Source organism: Bos taurus, chromosome 26 (genome assembly GCF_002263795.3).
Source record: "Bos taurus isolate L1 Dominette 01449 registration number 42190680 breed Hereford chromosome 26, ARS-UCD2.0, whole genome shotgun sequence".
Classification (NCBI taxonomy): domain Eukaryota; kingdom Metazoa; phylum Chordata; class Mammalia; order Artiodactyla; family Bovidae; genus Bos; species Bos taurus.
Window position 1 is genome coordinate 18,580,382 of NC_037353.1, and position 18,596 is coordinate 18,598,977.

Here is an 18,596-nt window from a genome sequence, read left to right on the forward strand (position 1 = left end):
ATGCCACACCCTCCCACCCTGAGGCTGCAGGCACAGCTGAATACAGGCAGGGCTATATTTCTTCACTGGGCCAGAGGTGTTTGGGTACTATAGATACAAGCTCTTCCCTGATAAGCTCCCAGCTGCTGGATAAGCTGAAGGCTGTAAGATCTGGGTGTGACTGGGAATACTATGATCAGTTGAAAAAAAGACCTGAAATTCCTGCCACCTCTGGGTGTGTGGCTTCTGGCAAATCAGTTTACAAGTGAAAACACTTGTAAAATGGAAAAAAATAATCCTGGCCCCCTGAGGATTGCTTTCAGGATCAAATGAGATAATGGGAACAGGCTTTGTCAGGCATTACCAAAGTAATGTGGGATTAGGTCCAGTGGTTTACTAACAGAGGTCTGGCTTAACTCCAGCCATTCCCTCAGGGTAACAGCTAATACATTCACGTAAAATTTCCCCCCTTGCAGCCCACTAAGTAAAATGTACCCCCAAGGCATTACTTCCTTGAACTTGACTGGTCCCTGAATTCTGCCTCCTGCTTATGGGACCTAGGATTGCTTGAAGTCAGTCCAAAGCCTCCCAAATCCCAAGCTGTGACCCCACAACTAGTTCTGCAGGTTTTGGTGACAGATCCTTTCCCAACGTGCAGACTTCCTCCTGCATCTCTGTGGAGGGCTCTTCATATACTTTATGGATGCAAACTGAAAGCCGTTGTCCCCAGAGAGAGAGGAGTCTCATTTTCATTCTGATGACACTTACTAGAGAGAATTTCAAGGGGAATGAAAATTAGGGGAGGTCTTATGGATTTCAGCAGAGTTAAATGGTAAATTTTTTTCCTTCCTCTCTGTAAGATGATGCCTGCCTGTAAGTAGAGAAAAGCAGTTTTATGCTCCATTGACTTTAAACATTAATGGAGCTGGTGTAGCTATTGTCTCTAACCCAGCATCCCTGGAAGTCGTTTTTTGTCTTCTTGTCAGGGTAATTCCCACAGTGCTCTCAGTACTATAGGAAATAGAGCTGAGATGGCATTCTTTTAAAAATCTTCCCTTTGTAATGTTGCTTTTGTGTGGAGATTGCTATGTAAATATGCCGGGACTCGGATATTATACTATTCATTATAGAGAGGAATTCATTACTGGAGACCAACTCCATTTTCCTGGGGGCACTTCTCTGGAGAGCTCTGAGAGAGGAAAGTGCGATGCTGGATCAGTGGGAGGCAGAGAAATGCCCTGGATTAGGAATCAAAATACAAGATGCTAGAGAGACTCAGATGCAATTAAAAGTAATGAGAGGGTATCAGAAAGGGAAACGATGAGAGCTGTGTGCCTGGCACGCTGGCCGTCTGCCTGGAAAGAGACATGGAGGGTATTCAGCATCACCCGTGGAAGGACACAGAATTCAAGGATTTTCTGCATTTGTTTAGACTGCATTGAAGTTCTTCACAAGGAGTTTGCTTTCCACATGGACTTTGTTTTCAGTCGTCTGCACTCAGAGACGCCAGCAGGGATGAAGAGAGAGGGACTATAGGCTTGGAATCCCACCTGCATCCAGCCACTTCATCCTTCTGTGCCTCATATTGTGAATCTGTAAAACGGAGGGTGATCCCTTCTTTACAAAATTGTTACATTACATAAGAATGTGTATGGGAAAACTCATCGCATGACCCTGGGGGTGATATTGGAATGAAGCTCTGAGAAGCAGAAATAGTTTTAGAGATGTTTAAGCCTAAAAAAAGTGCTGTGCTGTGGTCCATTAATGGATGACTAGTTAAACAGTGTAGCCACACAATGGAATATTACTCAGCCGTAAGAAGAAAGGAAGTGATGATGTGCTACATTATGCTCAAAAACATTACGCGAAGTGAGAGAAGCCAGAAACACAAGGTGGTGTATTGGGATTCCACTTACAGGAAATATCCAGAAGAGGTAAACCCACAGAGGCAGAAAGCAGGTTGGTGGCTGCTTAGGCCTGGGGCAAGACTGCTAAAGGGTGCGAGGTTACCTTTTGGAGTGCTGAAAAGATTTTGGAACTTGATAGTAGAGGTTGCACAACTCTGTGGGTATATTCAACGTCACTGAATTGTATACTTCGAAATAGCTAATTTTATGTTATGTGCACATCACCTCAATAAGACAAAGTCTGTGTTGTATCTGGTACTTGATCTAGTTCTTTCTCTGTAATTGTAACCGCAGCCTACTAGCGGATGTGAAGTTATCTCGTCTTCACCATCCTTCCAGTGCAGGCCACAGATCTTTTTCAACTTTGAAGTCCATTGAAAATGCCAAATCAGCTGATTCCCTCACTCCTGCTGTGTGATTTTCTGACGGAGGTAAACAGGGTCATTGACTTCCTTTGGCAAGCAAGCAGAAACTAGTCCAGCGGCAGCCAGGGGACCCTGCTAGTCCTGATGAATATCTTCAGTCATCTTTTCCATCCTGTCTTCTCTGTGCTAAGGGCATAGGTTGGTGTAGGTTGCAATTATTTTTAATAAAATATCTACCTAGGTAATCATGATTAGAAATTGCCTTGGGCAAAACCATAGGCTCAGATAGCAGATCAGTGATTGCCAAAGGTTAAGTTGGTAGAGGGAAGGCTGTGACTACAAAAGCGAGCACGGGGGAATTTTGGGGGCCGATGGAACTGCTCAATGTCCTAATTGCAGTAATGGTTACACACATCTGCACAGATCTTAGAACTGTACACCAAAATAGCAAAACAAACTGTAAACACACATACCATATATTAATTATGGTGGTGGTTGCATGGGTATATATATACTTGTCAAAATTCAATGGACAGGGACTTCCCTGGTGATCCAGTTATTAAGACTCTGAGTTTCCACTGCAAGGGCCACAGGTTCAATCCTGGTAGGGGAACTAAGATTCCCACATGCCGTGGTGTGGGGAAAAAAAAGAAACCCAGTGGACTTTTTAAATGAGTGAATTAATTATATTACACGGCTTCACTGATGGCTCAGCAGTACAGAATCCACCTACAATGCAGGGGACACAGGAGGCCAAGGTTTGATCCCTGGGTTGGGAAAATCCCCTGGAGAAGGAAATGGTAACCCATTCCAGTATTCTTGCCTGGAAAATCCCATAGACAGAGGAGCCCGGCTGGATACAGTCCTTAGGATTACAAAGAGTTGGACACAACTGAGCGACAGCATGTACGCACACACAATTATACCACAATAAAATTGATTTTCAAAAATTTGCCTTGGGACATGAAAGACATGCCCTGTACATTCTCTGTAAATCACATATGGGGAAGTAGGAAAGATGATGGTTGGGCTGCTGGTTGCGTGACAGACCAGCAGGGAGTGGGGTGAGGGAGATCCTGGCAGGGTCACCACAGCCTGGAGCTCAGCAGGCTGTGACTTCCCTTCATTCCATCACCCAGCACATCGAAGGGTACCTGCATAGTGTCCTTACAGGGCCTAACACCCTGTGGTGGGAAAAATAATGGCCCTTCAAAAATGTCCACGATCTGAGCTCTGGAGCTTGTGAATATGTTATCTTACATGGCAAAAGGGACTCTGCAGATGGGATTAAGGGACTCTTGAATTGGGCAGTTTATCCTGGATTGTCCAGATGGGCCCAATGTAATCACAAGAGGATGACGGGACTTCCCTGGTGGTCCAGTGGTTAGACCAAGAATCTGCCTGCCAATGCAGGGGACATGGGTTTGATCTTTGGTCCAGGAAGATTCTACCTGTCATGGGGCAACTAAGCCCATGAGCCACAACTACTGAACCCAAGTGCCCTAGAGCTTGTGCCCCATAACAGGAGAAGCCGCTGTCGTGTGACGCCTGAGCACTTCAACTAGAGAGTAGCCCCTGCTCACTGCAACTAGAGAATGTCCATGCCCAGCTACCATCAATGAAAAAGAATTTTTTTAAAAGAAGAGGGAAGCAGGTGGGTCAGAGAAGATGTGATGGTAGAATTAAAGGTAGAATGTTGTGATTGCTTTGAAGATGGAAGGGGCCATGGGCCAAGGAATGTAGGCAGCCCCTAGAAGCTGGAAAAGGAGAGGAGACAGTTCCTCCCCTACAACCTCCGGAAAAGAACACAGCCCTGCTGACACCTTGACTTTAACCCAGTAAGACCCACTTCAGGCTCCTGACCTCTGCTGCTGCTGCTAAGTTGCTTCAGTCGTGTCCGACTCTGTGTGACCCCATAGACTGCAGCCCACCAGGCTCCCCCGTCCCTGGGATTCTCCAGGCAAGAACACTGGAGTGGGTTGCCATTTCCTTCTCCAATGCATGAAAGTGAAAAGTGAAAGTGAAGTCGCTCAGTCATGTCTGACTCTTCGAGACTCCATGGACTGCAGGCTACCAGGCTCCTCCATCCATGGGATTTTCAACAGTAAGATAATAAGTGTGTGTTGTTTTAAGCTTCTAAATTTATGGTAATTTGTTAAGAAACAATAGGAAACCAATGCACAGTCTAATGCAGAAAAATGTATAAATAAACAATTATTGTATCCTACCTTAAACATGGGTCATAAAAAAAAAAAAAGGACAAAAAAAAAGACAAAAAAAAAAAACAAACAAAAAAACATGGGTCATAAAAGGATTGAGTACCAAGTGTGATGGTTCAATCAAGGAGCCATTCAACCCACTCAATGAGTTAGGAATTACTTTCTACAAAAGTGACCCAGACTGATGCCTCAAGGATGCTGTTGCAGCATGTTCACAAAAACCCATTCCTTCTTCCCTGGGAATACAGCTAGAATATGTTTTCCAAACTCGCTTGCAGCTAACTGTGGCCACGTGGCTGAGTTCTAGTCAGTGAAACCTGAGCAGAAACAATGCGTGCTGATCCATAAAAACCTCTTCAGGTGCTCATCCAATGCTCTTTCCCACTGTACTCACAGCGGTGTCAATGCCCAGGGCAATCTTGGAAGCCACACGTGGAAAATGGCAACCCCGCCCCCAACCTGATCACCCAACATATAGGAACACCAAATGTTTAGCTTTTCATGAGAACTTGAAAACCACTTTTTGTGTTAAGTGCTGAAAAGTTTGAGATTTGTGACAGCATCCAGCATAACACTAAGTAACAGGGATGGGGAAGGGTTAACAGGGAAGAGAGAAGAGAAGAGAGTAGCACCTCTAAGCAACTTGAAAAAGCTCAAATATGGCTGGGCCAGTGTCTAGAGGAGGCACAAAATGGGGTATGTGAAGGATGGGGTGCAGTTTGAGCTGCAGAGGTAAGCACTGGGTGGGTTGTGAGCACAGGTGGGCCACGAGACCTGATTTGCATTTTAAAAAGAGCAATCTGGTAAATTCCCTGGTAGTTCAGAGATTAGCACTCGGCACTGCTGCGGCCCTGGTGGTGGAACCATGCCATGCAGCACAACTAAAATAAATAAATGCATACACGTATACAAAAAATAAAAATAAGAAATAAAAGGAGCAATCTGCCTATAGGTGCCAGGGCCCAGAGGAAGTAAACCCCAAAGAAGTAAATATAAAAGCCAGATGCCAGTTTGGGATGATGGTGAAATGGAGGCCTCCCTGCTCAAGGAAGCACTCTGTGATCTGATCGTGCACAGCTCAGATGAGCTTCCAACAAGCCACAACCAGGCTGGGTTCCCATCCCTGTCCTGCAGGCCAGGCCAAGCATTTCACCATCTTACAGAATTTGTCCTATAGAGGGAAATTCACTTCTAGTAGGCCATTCTGGATTTTTCTGCCGGAGCAGCTTTACATCTAGCATCTTGAGGTGAGGGAAGAGACTGGTGAGTTCAGCATCTGGACTCACCTGTAGACCTCGACACACAGGTGCGCTGAAGCCTTCTCTTTCCTGTTTCAGACTCCTGCAGGCAGACAGCAGACCGCCTCGGAGTCAGTGCTGGTCTCCGCAGAAAAACCGCACAACTTCGTGTGGGAAAACAAGCCCATTTGGAAATGCAGACTTGAGGATGTTGTCTAAATTCCTTCTTGCCCATTGCAGGCCTGTGTCCCTAGGTCTAGTGAGCTGTCCAGGGACCACGGTCTGTCTGGTCCTGACCAACGTTAGAGGGGGCACCTAGCTGGGAGTGGGGTGACTTGGGTTCTTCTTCAGTAGCTGGATGCTGGGGACAGCAGTTCCAGCTCCGGGCCTCATGGTTCCATTTGTAAAGCCAGGGGTTGGACTCAATTCCTAAAAGCTCCCTTGGTTCTGGGATGCTGGGCAAGCAGCTGGGCTATGATATCCAAGCTTGTAATTTCTAACCCCTCCTCATGGTCCTCTAGCAAAATTAGGATGGCTAGCAGCTAGTGCCGGAAAAGCTGACAAGGGCTCTGGGAGACTTCGTGCTTTTTACTCTGTTTCCAGTTGTGTAAAATGAACTTAATAAAATCATCTAATTTAGGAGCTACTCTAAACAGGGAGGGAGGAGCCATCTGCACCCAGTGCTCAGCTTGCCGGCTCCAAGTAAACCACGGCCCCACCCTCTTAATCCAGGCCCCAGGAATGCACACTTTTAGAAATCTATTGGCCTTGATTTGAAGGGGCTCATTTTTTTCTCTCTTCTACTATGTGGTTTTAATATTTTCTTTTCTAGCAGTCTCACTGTATCTTTGGCTTTTATTATATAAATTTGTGAATGCAAATGGACTCTACATTTAAACAAATAAAAATTGCTCCCCAAAACAACAAACAAACCTTACAAGATTAAATTAGATAAGAATTTAGGAGTGGAAGGGAGGCTTCAGAGGGAGGGGATATATGTGCACAAATTGCTGATTCACATTGTTGTATAGCAGAAACAAATACAATGTTGTAAAGCAGTTATGCTCCAATTAAAAATAAAGCTATTGGATCTTTCAGCAGCAAAAAAAAAAAAAAAAGAAAAGAATTTAGGTAATAATTCCTAACATGTATTTGTAGCTATTACTGTGCCATATACTGGGCTTAATGCTTTATGCATAGACTTTATTTTATCCTCAGAACTAATGTGTGAGTTAGATATGATTATCTCTGAGGGTATTATCTCTAGGGAAACAGGCCAGAGAAGTAAAGGAAACAGCCCAGGGCTGCACAACTAGGAAGTGGGGGCCTAGCCTTTGGGTGAACCACCACCCCAGTTTGCCTGAGACTCTGTTTTAGCACTGAAAATCTGCTGTCCTAGGAAACCACCTTCGTCTCATGCCAACCAGGACAGCTGGTCGCGGTAACTCAGTGGTCCTCATGGGGGGCAACACTGCTCCTCACAGACATTCTGCAGTGGCTGTTATGTTAATAGTAATTAGTATTATTTGTATCACTATTACTACCACATATAATTTTTTAACTTCTCACCCTTCCTCTCCTTACCACCACAATATCCTGACAAAAGTACAATATTATCCACTCCACCAAACCCCTTCCCATACTTGCAGAAAGAGGAAGGCATTGATTGGGAGTACCCAAGGTAAAAGGCACGTACTTTTAATTTTTGTTTTTTTTTTTTACTCTTTTTACAGCTTTTAACCAGAGCCCACTTTTCTGGCTCAGCCAGAGCTTGGATGAGAGCTCTGAGTCTGCCCCATCCTATGCAGCCTTCGATCAGGAGAAAAAGCTTGGCTGAAGAGAAGAGCAAAGTCAGCCGAATGCATTGGTGAGTAACCCCCCTCTCCCTCTGAGCTGTTGCTGCTATTCGGTGCATCCCTCCATTAATCCTTGTGAATCCTTAAAGGAGACTTTCTTATTTTCTTTTCTGAACAATGAAAGTACATTGTAAATAAAATCGCTTCAAAACATGGTTGAGTCATGGTTTCCACACAAAGGGAAAACCCTCTAAAAGGTAAACGGACCAATCAAACGTAAGGCAGGAACTTCAAGGGCCAGGGGTCCTTAAGTAGTGGCCCCTGTCCTATAGAAATGGCTCTAAGCCTCAAAAAGTTAAACAGAAATACCATATGATCCAGCAATTCCATTTCTGGGTATATACCCTAAATTGAAAGAATTGAAAGCACCACATTCATAGCAGCAGTATTCTCAACAGCCAAAAAATGGAAGCAACCCGAATGTCCATCCAGATTTATGAATAGATAAACAAAAGTGATACAGCTATACAATGTATCATTCCTCCTTAAAAAGGAAGGGAATTCTGACACATACGACAATGTGGATGAAACTTGAGGACATTATGCTAAGTGAAACAAGTCACAAAAGAATAAATATTTCATGATTCCAGTCATATGAAATATCTAAAGAAGCCAAATTCATAGGGACAAAAAGTATAACGGTGGCTTCCAGAGACTGGGGGGAGAAGGGAAATGGGAGTTAACAGATATGGAGTTCCAGATTGAGATGATGAAAAATTTCTGGAAATGAATGGTGCTGATAAATGTTGCATAACAATGTGAATGTGAATGTACTTTATGCTACTGAACTATACACTTAAAATTGCTAAAATGGTAAATTTTGTCATGTTATTATTTTATCACAATGAAAAAAGAAGTACCAGTTGCCTGTAAAAAGGAAAAAAGACAGATGTTAACAAGTCTGGGCAAAGATATGGAGAAATTGGAGCCCCAATACATTGTTGATGGGAATGTGAAACAGTGCAACATTTTGGCAGTTCCTCAAAAAGTTAAACATGGGTTTAGCATGAAAAAAGTGAAAGTGTTAGTTGCTCAGTTGTGTCCCACTCTTTGTGACCCTATGAACTGTAGCCCGCCAGGCTTCTCTGTCCATGAATTCTCCAAGCAAAAATACTGGAGTGGGTAGCCATTCCCTTCTCCAGAGTATCTTCCCTACCCATTCTGGTCTCCTACATTGAAGGCAGATTCTTTACCATCTGACCCACCAGGGAAGCCTATAACCCAGCAGTTTCACTCCTGGGCATATACCTGAGAGAACTAAAAGCATATGTCCATGCAAACACTTGTACAAAAATATTCATAGCAACATTATTCATAGTAGCCAAAAAATAGAAAGGACCCAAATGTCCATCAACTAATGGATGAATCAATGAAATATGGTATACCAACTCAATGGACATGAATCTGAGCAAACTCCTGGAGACAGTGAAGGACAGGGATGCCTGGAGTGTTGCAGTCCATGGGGCCACAAAGACTCAGACACAACTTAGTGACTGAACAACAACCTCTACACATGGGGTGTTATTTAGTCTTCTAAATAACAGTGGATAAGGAATGAAGTGGCTTGGCTTCTCCAGGAGCTCCTGGTAAAGAATCCACCTGCAATGCAGGAGACTTGCAGGAAACGTGAGTTTGATTTTTGTTTCAGGAAGATCCCCTTGAGGAGGAAATGGCTACCTACTCTGGTATTCTTGCCTGGGAAATCCCATGGACAGAAGAGCGTGGTGGCCTACAGTCCATGGGATTGCAAAGAGTCAGACACAACGGAGCCACTAAACAACAAGAAACAAAAGGAATGAAGTACTAATACATGCTAAACATGGATAAAACTTGAAAATGTTACATTCAATGGAAGAAGCCAGATGCAAAATGCCACGTTACATAATTCCATTTATATAAAATGTCCAGAATAGGCAAATCCATAAAGACAGAAAGTGGACTTCCAAGGAGTTGGGGAAAGGAAGTAAGGCATGAGGAATGACCACTTAACGGGTGTAGATTTTCTTTTTAGAGTGGTGGAAATGCTCTGGAATTAGTGGTGATAGTTGTAAGACATTGAATTCTGTGCATTGAAAGGGTGAGTTTTGGGAATTCCGTGGTGGTGCAGTAGTTAGGACTCCATGCTCTTAATGCTGAGGGCCCTGGTTCCATCCCTGGTCGGGGAAATAAGACCCTGGGGTAAGCTACCAGGCAAGGCCAGAAAGAAAGAAGTCTGGCAGTTTCTTAAGAGGTTAAATATAAACATAGCATATGACCCAGGAATTCCACTCCTAAGACTCTATCAAGAGAAACGGAAATACATCCATAAAAAGGCTTGGATGAGAATGTTCCTAGCTGCTTTAGTCATAATCACCCACAGGTGGAAACATTCCAAATGTCCATCAACTGGTGAATGGATAAACACAATGGGTGTCCATACATTAAAATATTATTGAGCAATAGAAAGAAATGTACTGAATTATGCTAATACATGGAGGAACCTCAAAAACACGAACTACATTAAGTTAAAGAAGCCAGAGGCAAAACCCTACATATTACTTGATTCCCTTTATATGAAATTCCAGAAAAGGCAAATGTACAGAAAGAGAGTAGAGCAGCCTGGGGCTGTGGATGGGAGTAGAGAGTGACAACAAAGGGGCCCAAGGGAAATTTTGTGGTGGATGGCAATGTTCTAAAACTGGAGGTTGGTGGTGGTTGCACAACTTTTGTTCTATTGAAAAGCCTAGAACCGTACATTTACAGTGGGTGAATTTAATGGTATATAAATTATACATCAGTAAAGCAGTTAAGGGCTTCCCAAGTGGTTCTAGTGGTAAAGAACCCGCCTGCCAATGCAGGAGACATAAAAGACATGGGTTTAATCTGTGAGTTGAACCCATGTAAGAGGGAAGATCCCCTGGAGGAGGGCATGACTACCCACTCCAGTATTCTTGCTTGGAGAGTCTCATGGACAGAGGAGCGTGGCAGGCTACAGTCCAAGGGTCACAGAGTTGGATTACTGAAGCGACTTTAGCAAGCATGCATGCACAAAGCAGTTAAACCTTGCTCTAAGGATATATATTGATTCAATAAAGGAAAATTTTAGAGCTCTTTGATTGTCCCCAGCTACAAGACTATTCAGCACTTGAAATATACCTAGTCTGAACTGAGATGTGCTGTTTAGTGTAATACACACTAGATTTCATGGACTTAGCATGAATAACAAAATGTAAGCTAGTCATTAGTAATTATTTACATTATTACATATGTTAATATGTAACATAATTATTACATATGTTAAATGATAGTATTTGGATATATTAAGTTAAATAAAATATATTACTAAAATGAATTTCACCTTTTTTTTTGGCAGTGCCATGTGGCTTGTAGGATTTTAGTTCCCCAACCAGGCATCAAACTGGGACCCCCTGCATTGAGAGCATAGAGTCTTAACCACTAGAGCACCAGGGAAGTCTTCTTACTTTTTAAATGTGGCCACTAGAAAATTTTCACAGCTGACTTGCATTATATTTCTGTTGGTCAATGCTGCTCTAGAAGCAGGTCTAGCTACAGGTGAACCTTGATCTAGTAGCTTCACAATGTTACTCAAGATCTGATTTCTTTCTAGTTTGATCTTCCACAGCATTGATTTCAACCTGGAGCTAGCTACTCTCAGTGTTGCAGCCAGCAGCTCTTAGAGGGACATGCTTCTCTATTCAAGAGTAGAGAGTCTGTATATCAGCATTCTCTCCCAGACAGGCTGGGATTCACCCACTGGACTGTCTTAGTTCATATGCTCACCCCTGAGTCAATCCTGTGGACAGCAAGAGAGATTCCATGGTTAGTTCATATGCCCTACTCCTACAGCTGGTGAGAGGGTCAACCTCTCCAGTATCACATTATAATCAGAACTGAAATCAAGAGTGTAGGGAAGGGAAAAGAATGGAATAATTGCTGGGGAAGAAACCAGGAAATATCCCCACTGAGAAAGAAAGATAAATAATAACAACACAGTGTGATGGGTGAAGATTGCCTGTGGTCTGTTCTTGCTGTTGTTTCTGCTTTCTCTTACTCATATTTTTCTCCTTTTTGCCAGGTTATTGTTGATAGAATCTTGGACATTGCATTTGAAAAATTTTTTGTACAATAGAAATAATTTGGGAGCTAAGATGATGTTGTCATCCTCCACATAAGATTTTTGCTTCTTTCTATCAAATTCATGAGGACACTAGCAGTCTGAAACCGCCTTAATCCAAGTCCTAGCCTCAAGATTCCCTGGGCCACCCAGACTACTTGATGGTAATTTTCAAGTGTATGTGATACACCATAGATTTACCCTTACGCCAAGATTGTAATCCATTAAGGTCCCAGCTGAAGATGTGTGTGTAATTTATTTGGGTCTCCATTCTTAGAGATTCCTGAACGCAAACTTTTGTCCCCTTAACTTCACAAGACCCCTAAAAGTGCATGTCAGCCACACAGTTTGTACCCCACTCATCCACTCACACAAAAGGTTGCCTTTTGCTGGACTCTCTGAGTCCTATTTGCTCCTGAGGCTTGGTCAGATAATTCCTTGCTATGCTGTTAGCTCTTTGTTGCTTTTAAAAAGTTATGTTTGTCTTTTTAAAGGGTTCATCCTACTTCCTTTTTTATTTTAGCAATAAAGTACTTTAAATTAAGGTATAGACATTTTTTTTAACTTAAAAAATTCATTTATTTATTTGGCTGTGCCAGATCTTAGTTGTATCACACAGGATCTTCACTGTGGCATGCAGAATCTAGCTGTGGCGTGAGAACTCTTAGTTGTGGCATCAGTTCAGTTCAGTTCAGTCACTCAGTTGTGTCTGACTCTTTGCAACCCCATGGACCACAGCATGCCAGGCCTCCCTGTCCGTCACCAATTCCCAGAATTTACTCAAATTCACATCCATTCAGTCGGTGATGCCATCTAACCATCTCATCCTCTGTTGTCCCCTTCCCCTCCCGCATTCAATCTTTCCCAGCATCAGGGTCTTTTCAAATGAGTCAGCTCTTCGCATCAGGTGGCCAAAGTACTGAAGTTTCAGCTTCAGCATCAGTCCTTCCAATGAATATTCAGGACTGATCTCCTTTAGGATGGACTGGTTGGATCTCCTTGCAGTCCAAGGGACTCTCAAGAGTCTTCTCCAACACCACATTCAAAAGCATCAATTCCTCGGTGCTCAGCTTTCTTTATAGTCCAACTCTCACATCCATACATGACCACTGGAAAAACCATAGCTTTGACTAGACAGACCTTTGTTGGCAAAGTAATGTCTCTGCTTTTTAATATGCTGTCTAGGTTGGTCATAACTTTTCTTCCAAGTTTGGCAGCATGTGGGATCTAATTCCCTGATCAGGGATTGAACCTGGGCCCCCTGCATTGGGAACATGGAGTTTTTAACCACTGGACCACCAAGGAAATCCCTCGACATTGGTGTTTTTTTTAGATATGACAGTAATGCACACTTAGCATAAACATAGCATAAGTTAAACATAACTCTTATGTGTGTGGAAACCAAAACATTCATGTTACTCCCCTGCCACCCCATTTATTTTTTGGCTGCACCCACAGTTTGTGGGATCTTAGTTCCCTGACCAGGGATTGAACTTGGACCCTCAGCACTGAGAGTGTGGAGTCCTAACCTCTGGACTGCCAGGGAATTCCTTTTATTGTAATAATATTTGCTTTATTGTGGTGGTCTGAAACCAAACTTGCAATATCTCCAAGGTATGCCTATAATGTCTTTGACAGATTTTGAAATCAGAGTCATGCTAGCCTCCTAAAATGGGTAGGAATGTTCCCTTTTATCTACAATATGAAGGAATTTGTGCAAGATTAATGCGGTTTTATTCTTAAACATGTGCTGGTGAAACTATTTGGGCCAGGAGTTTTCTTTCTGAAGTTCAACTTTTTAAATAGTTATAGGGTTACTCAGAATTTTTTTTTTTTACAATTCAAAAATTTTATAGATGATACTCCATTTTAAGTTATTATGAAATATGGACTATATTCCCTGTGCTGCACAAAATGTCCTTGTAGCTCATTTTTTTTTTTTAATGTTGGATGTTTCTGAATATTTAAGTATTTTATTGTTTAAAGTTTTTCTTTTTTTTTTAATTTTTGGCTGTGCTGGGTCTTTGTTGCTACACTCAGGCTTTCTCTAGTTGTGGCAAGTTGGGGCTACTTTCCGCTGTGGTGCACAGGCCTCTTATCGCAGCGGCTTCTTTGTTGTGGACCAGGGCTCTAGAGCGAATGGCCTTTAATAGTTGTGGTGCACAGGCTTAGCTGCCCCAGGGCATGTGCAATCTTCCCAGCCCAGGGCTCAAACTTGTGTCCCCTCTGTTGGCAGGCAGATTCTTAACCACTGGACCACCAGGGATACCCTAGCTCATTCATTTTACAAGGCATTCTAACTTTTTTTTTAGCTGAATCGCCACAGAACTCCTCACCAATGACCTTCATATTACTAAATTCGATAATCCTCAGCTTACTTGAACTTTAAGCAGATTTGATGCAGCAGATAACCTCTATTTTCTTGAAATATTACCTTTACTTAGTTTCCAGGATACCATGTTCTCCTGTTCTGTGTTTTATCAATTTTTTTTCTTCCTCACTGGCTGTTCTTATCTGCCTTTAATGTTGGAGTGCCCCAAGCTCAGTCTTAGATGTGTTTTCTCTATCTACACTCACATACTTGTTGATATCTGAGTCTATTTACTTGAAACGCACACATACATAGGCTCCCAAATAAATACACCTACCCTGGAAGCTCTCCTCTGAGTTCCAGATTCATAGATCCAGTTGCTCTAGGGGCTCAATCTTCATTTGGATGTCTAACGGTCATCTCAAACGCAATATGTCTAAAACCGAACTCCAGACTCTCCAGCTCCCAAATGCGTCATCTGCAGTGTTTTCCCATCCCGACTGATGGTCACTTTGCATCAGGTGACCCCTAGATTCACAGTCTTCCAACGGCCCCCCTTTCCACTGGGAGGAAAAAGTCGAAGTCCTTCTAGTGGCCTATAACCCTACGCCAACTCATCTCCCTCTTACTTTCTCAGCTCCAGCTACTTTCCTTTGACTAACTTGAGCACGTGCCCCTCCCAGGGCCTTTGCACTTGCTGCTTCGTCCAGCTACAGGAATTATTAAGGGCTCAGTTCCTCAAATCTTTAGCCAATTTAAAGTTGAAACCACCCCTCCCTCCCATCCAGTACTCCCTGTCCCTTTTTCTGCTTTACAATTCTCTGTAACACTTATCTTTTGCTAATGTATTGAATTCCATATTTATTTTGTTTTATTACCCCATGGAGGCTGGGTGTTTTGTTTGCTTTGTTCTTGATGTATCCCTAGTGCCTAGGGCAGTGCCAGACATGCGGGGAGCAAGGATAAAAAAAAATCCTATCTAGCCTTCATAGTCGAAAAACCAAGGGGCCCAGCTTCTCTCTACTGAAGCTAAAGATCCCTCCATGAACAGCACTGGACTTCAAGTTGCAGTTTCCGAACCACTTCCAGCCACTTCTCACCATCTCCACCACTGAAGGTACCGCTTCCCATCCCAGCCTAATGTGCCATCACCCTCTTGTCTGGATTGTTAAGAGCAGGTTCCCAGCAGGTCTGCTCATTTCCTCCAGCCTGTTCTAATCTATGACTCACACAACAGCCAGTAATCCTTTTTTTTTTTTTTTAATGCAAGTCAAATCAGGTCGCCCCTGTGTATCCTCCACCTGCACCCTATTTTTGTTGGGCTAATCCAAGGCCCTGTAAAACACCCCCATCCAGCAGCTTCTCTAGTCTTCAGCTGCCCCACTCTCCACATTGCCCCCCTGGCCCAGCAACCTTGGCCTCTTGTCCATTCTTAGAAGGGGCCATTCGTGCGTGTGTGAGTGCTTGCTAAGTCGCTTCAGTCATGTCTGACTCTTTGACACCTCATGGACTGTAGCCCGCCAGGTTCCTCTGTCCATGGGGATTCTCCAGGCAAGAATACTGGAGTGGGCTGTCATGGCCTTCTGCAGAGGAGCTTCCCAACCCAGCGATCGAACCTATGTCTCTTAGGTCTTCTGTATTGGCAAGCAGGTTCTTTACCAGTAGCGCCACCCGGGAAGCCTGAAGAGGCTGTACTCCTGATTCCAGGGCCTCTGCACATGCCATGCTTAGCTTGGAGCATGGCCCAAAAGTGGGTGACAAGGGCTGCTGCAGCTCTGCCCCGAAACCCCAACCACACACACACGCGCAAACATATAACCTAAGCAAAAAAAAGGCCTCGTCTGCTACAGCGCTTCATACGAAAACAATCTAACCTAAAGCCTGCTCCACCCCAGGTCTTAGATAAACATTGTTCACTTCAAGGGGCATCCCCCACCAAATCAAGTCCAACTCCACACCTTGTCCAAATCACATCCCTTCATGGCCACACTTAGACTTCATGGCTAGTCCAATCATGTCTTTGTTGACTTATTTTTAATTTATTTTGTCTGTCTCCGCCTTAAAAATTTCATGAAGGCAAAGTTCCTGTCTGCCTTGCACACTGCTGAATCTCCCATGCCTCCTAAAATCTTTTTGTGGAAGGAAGTCCTTTTTTCAGAATAAATGCACAATGCCAGTGTGTGAAGAAAATGTTGAAAAAAGAAAAGACTTGCAGGCCAACTTCATCCCCCTCCTTGAAAGGGGAGCAGGAAGAAGAAAGAATACGCGCCCCCACCCCACCCCTCCTGGCCCTCTCAGTCCTCAAGAAAGTCGGTCCTGGTCCAGCTCCACCCTTCTCTCACCAAGAACAGAAACCTGTTCAGTAATTAGTTTTAGTCTGAGTTGCCGGGTTTTGGGGGTGAAGAGCCTTCAAGATGATGAACAGGAACAGACTCTGATGAGACTCTGGTGTCCCAGCCACACATGGCGTTTTGAAATTCACAGCTAAGCCTCTTTGCAACACCGTGTCCCCCCAGGAGCTAAGTTACTTCTGTGGCAGGCAGCATGGGCTAGAACTCCGGAGGCCTGGGTAGTCCCTAATGCCACCTGCTTAAGTTGCCTGTGGGGTCTCAGCTATAAAGTGGGATGATCATGAAAGTGAAAGTTGCTGAGTCGTGTCTGACTCTTTGCGACCCCCTGGACTATACAGTCCACGGAATTCTCCAGGCCAGAATACTGGAGTGGGTAGCCGTTCCCTTCTCCAGGGGATCTTCCCAACCCAGGGATCGAACCCAGGTCTCCTGCACTTCAGGCAGATTCTTTACCAGCTGAGCCACCAGGGATGATCATGAAGGTGAGCCTCTTACCTCAATGAGGCTCTGTACAGCTTGAGTTGTAGTTGCCTCTGTACACCTGTGCAGGTAACTGGATCAGGTGTGACTGTGCCCCGTGTGGCGTCCTAAGGAAGGGATTCACATAACCCCTGTGATGACCCTTCTGTGGGCAGGGAAGGGTTTTCTGCAGAATAAATACTAGATGTCAGCTTTGCTAGCTGATTATTATTTGTCTTGGAGGTATACTCTACCTACTCGGAAGGAGTTGAACTACCCGCCAGAATGATTAAGGAAGGCCATTTTTAGATAAGTATTATCACACAGCGGCCCAATCAATACACACATACAGGCAGCTGTGTAAAACTCTGCTGGGGTAACACTGCGCCTCGTCATTTTTATGAGTGTTTTATAACAGAGGGTTATTGGCCATGGACTTCAGGTTTAATTGCCTCAGGTCCGAGATCTATGACAGAGCAACCATTCTAGGGCAAAGCAAGACTTTTCAAGATTTTGCAAGACCTACAGAGGAGCCACTGGACCGTATGAGCTGTTTCTAGCATGGTTCACAAATCCATCTGCCTATAAACAGTGCCTCAGACCCTCTCTGAACGTCTGGATAAAAATTGTGTCAGCTCTGTAATTGGAACCTGCGGGTCTGCAGGGTGACATCCCTGGAACCTGGAAATCAGGCTTCCCTCTAGAATTCAAACCCTTCAGTCTGCACTGAAGTGAAAAAGGCAGGAGCCAAATTAAATTTCAGAAAAGCTTCTGGACAGAAGGTAAGTGGGTCCAAAGAGCCTAAAAGATACCAGAGAGGAAGGATTGGGCCTGTTGTGCAGCGGTACACAGAACCAAGAGGCACCCAATGGGCAGTATTTATCCCATACACCAAGGACAGTGGTCTGACAGCAATGACCTTAGTGACATATCACTCCCATGATTCCTTTTGCCTGCTTCATGCTCACTGAAGCCTCCGATTTTGACTCCTTTTTCAGGGGACAGTATGTCCAGAGCAGTCACCATGACACCAAGTCTCCGGTAGCAGTTATCGTTCTCATTATGAGTTAATAAATGGCAATTCTGACTAGGACTCTTGTGAGTCTGTTTTTACTTCACTGAACTTATCAACTCCGATTTTACTTCCTTTATTTTTTCTTTTGATCAACGCTGATTTTAAATTTATTTATTTTTATAAATAAACATTCGGATCTTCCCTTGTGATTCAGTTGGTAGAGAATCTGCCTGCAATACAAGAGACTGCCTGCAATGCAGGAGTTGCAGTTTCAGTCCCTGGGTCAGGAAGATCCCCTGCAGAAGGAAATGGCAACCCATTTCCAGTACTCTTGCCTGGGAGATCCCATGGACAGAGGAGCTTGGCGGGCTACAGTCCATGGAGTCACAGAGAGTCGGACACAACTTAGTGACGAAACCACGTTTTCACTTTTGGCTGCGCTGGGTCTTTGTTGCTGTGTGCGGGCTCTCCCTGTGGCGAGCAGGGAGCTCCTCTTCCTTGTGGTGCTCGGGCGTCTCACTGCCGTGGCTTCTCTCATTGTAGAGCACAGGCTCTGGGGCTCTCGGGCTTCAGCAGTTGTGACTCGAGGACTGTAGAACACAGGCTCAATAGTCATGGCACATGGACTTCGTTGCTCTGCGGCATGTGGGATCTTCCCAGAGCAAGGATCTAACTGGTGTGCCCTGAATACGCAGGCAGATTCCCAACCACTGGACCACGAGGGAAGTCCCAAGGCTGATTTTAGATTGCAAAGCTGATATCCAGAACTCAACGGGGATGAA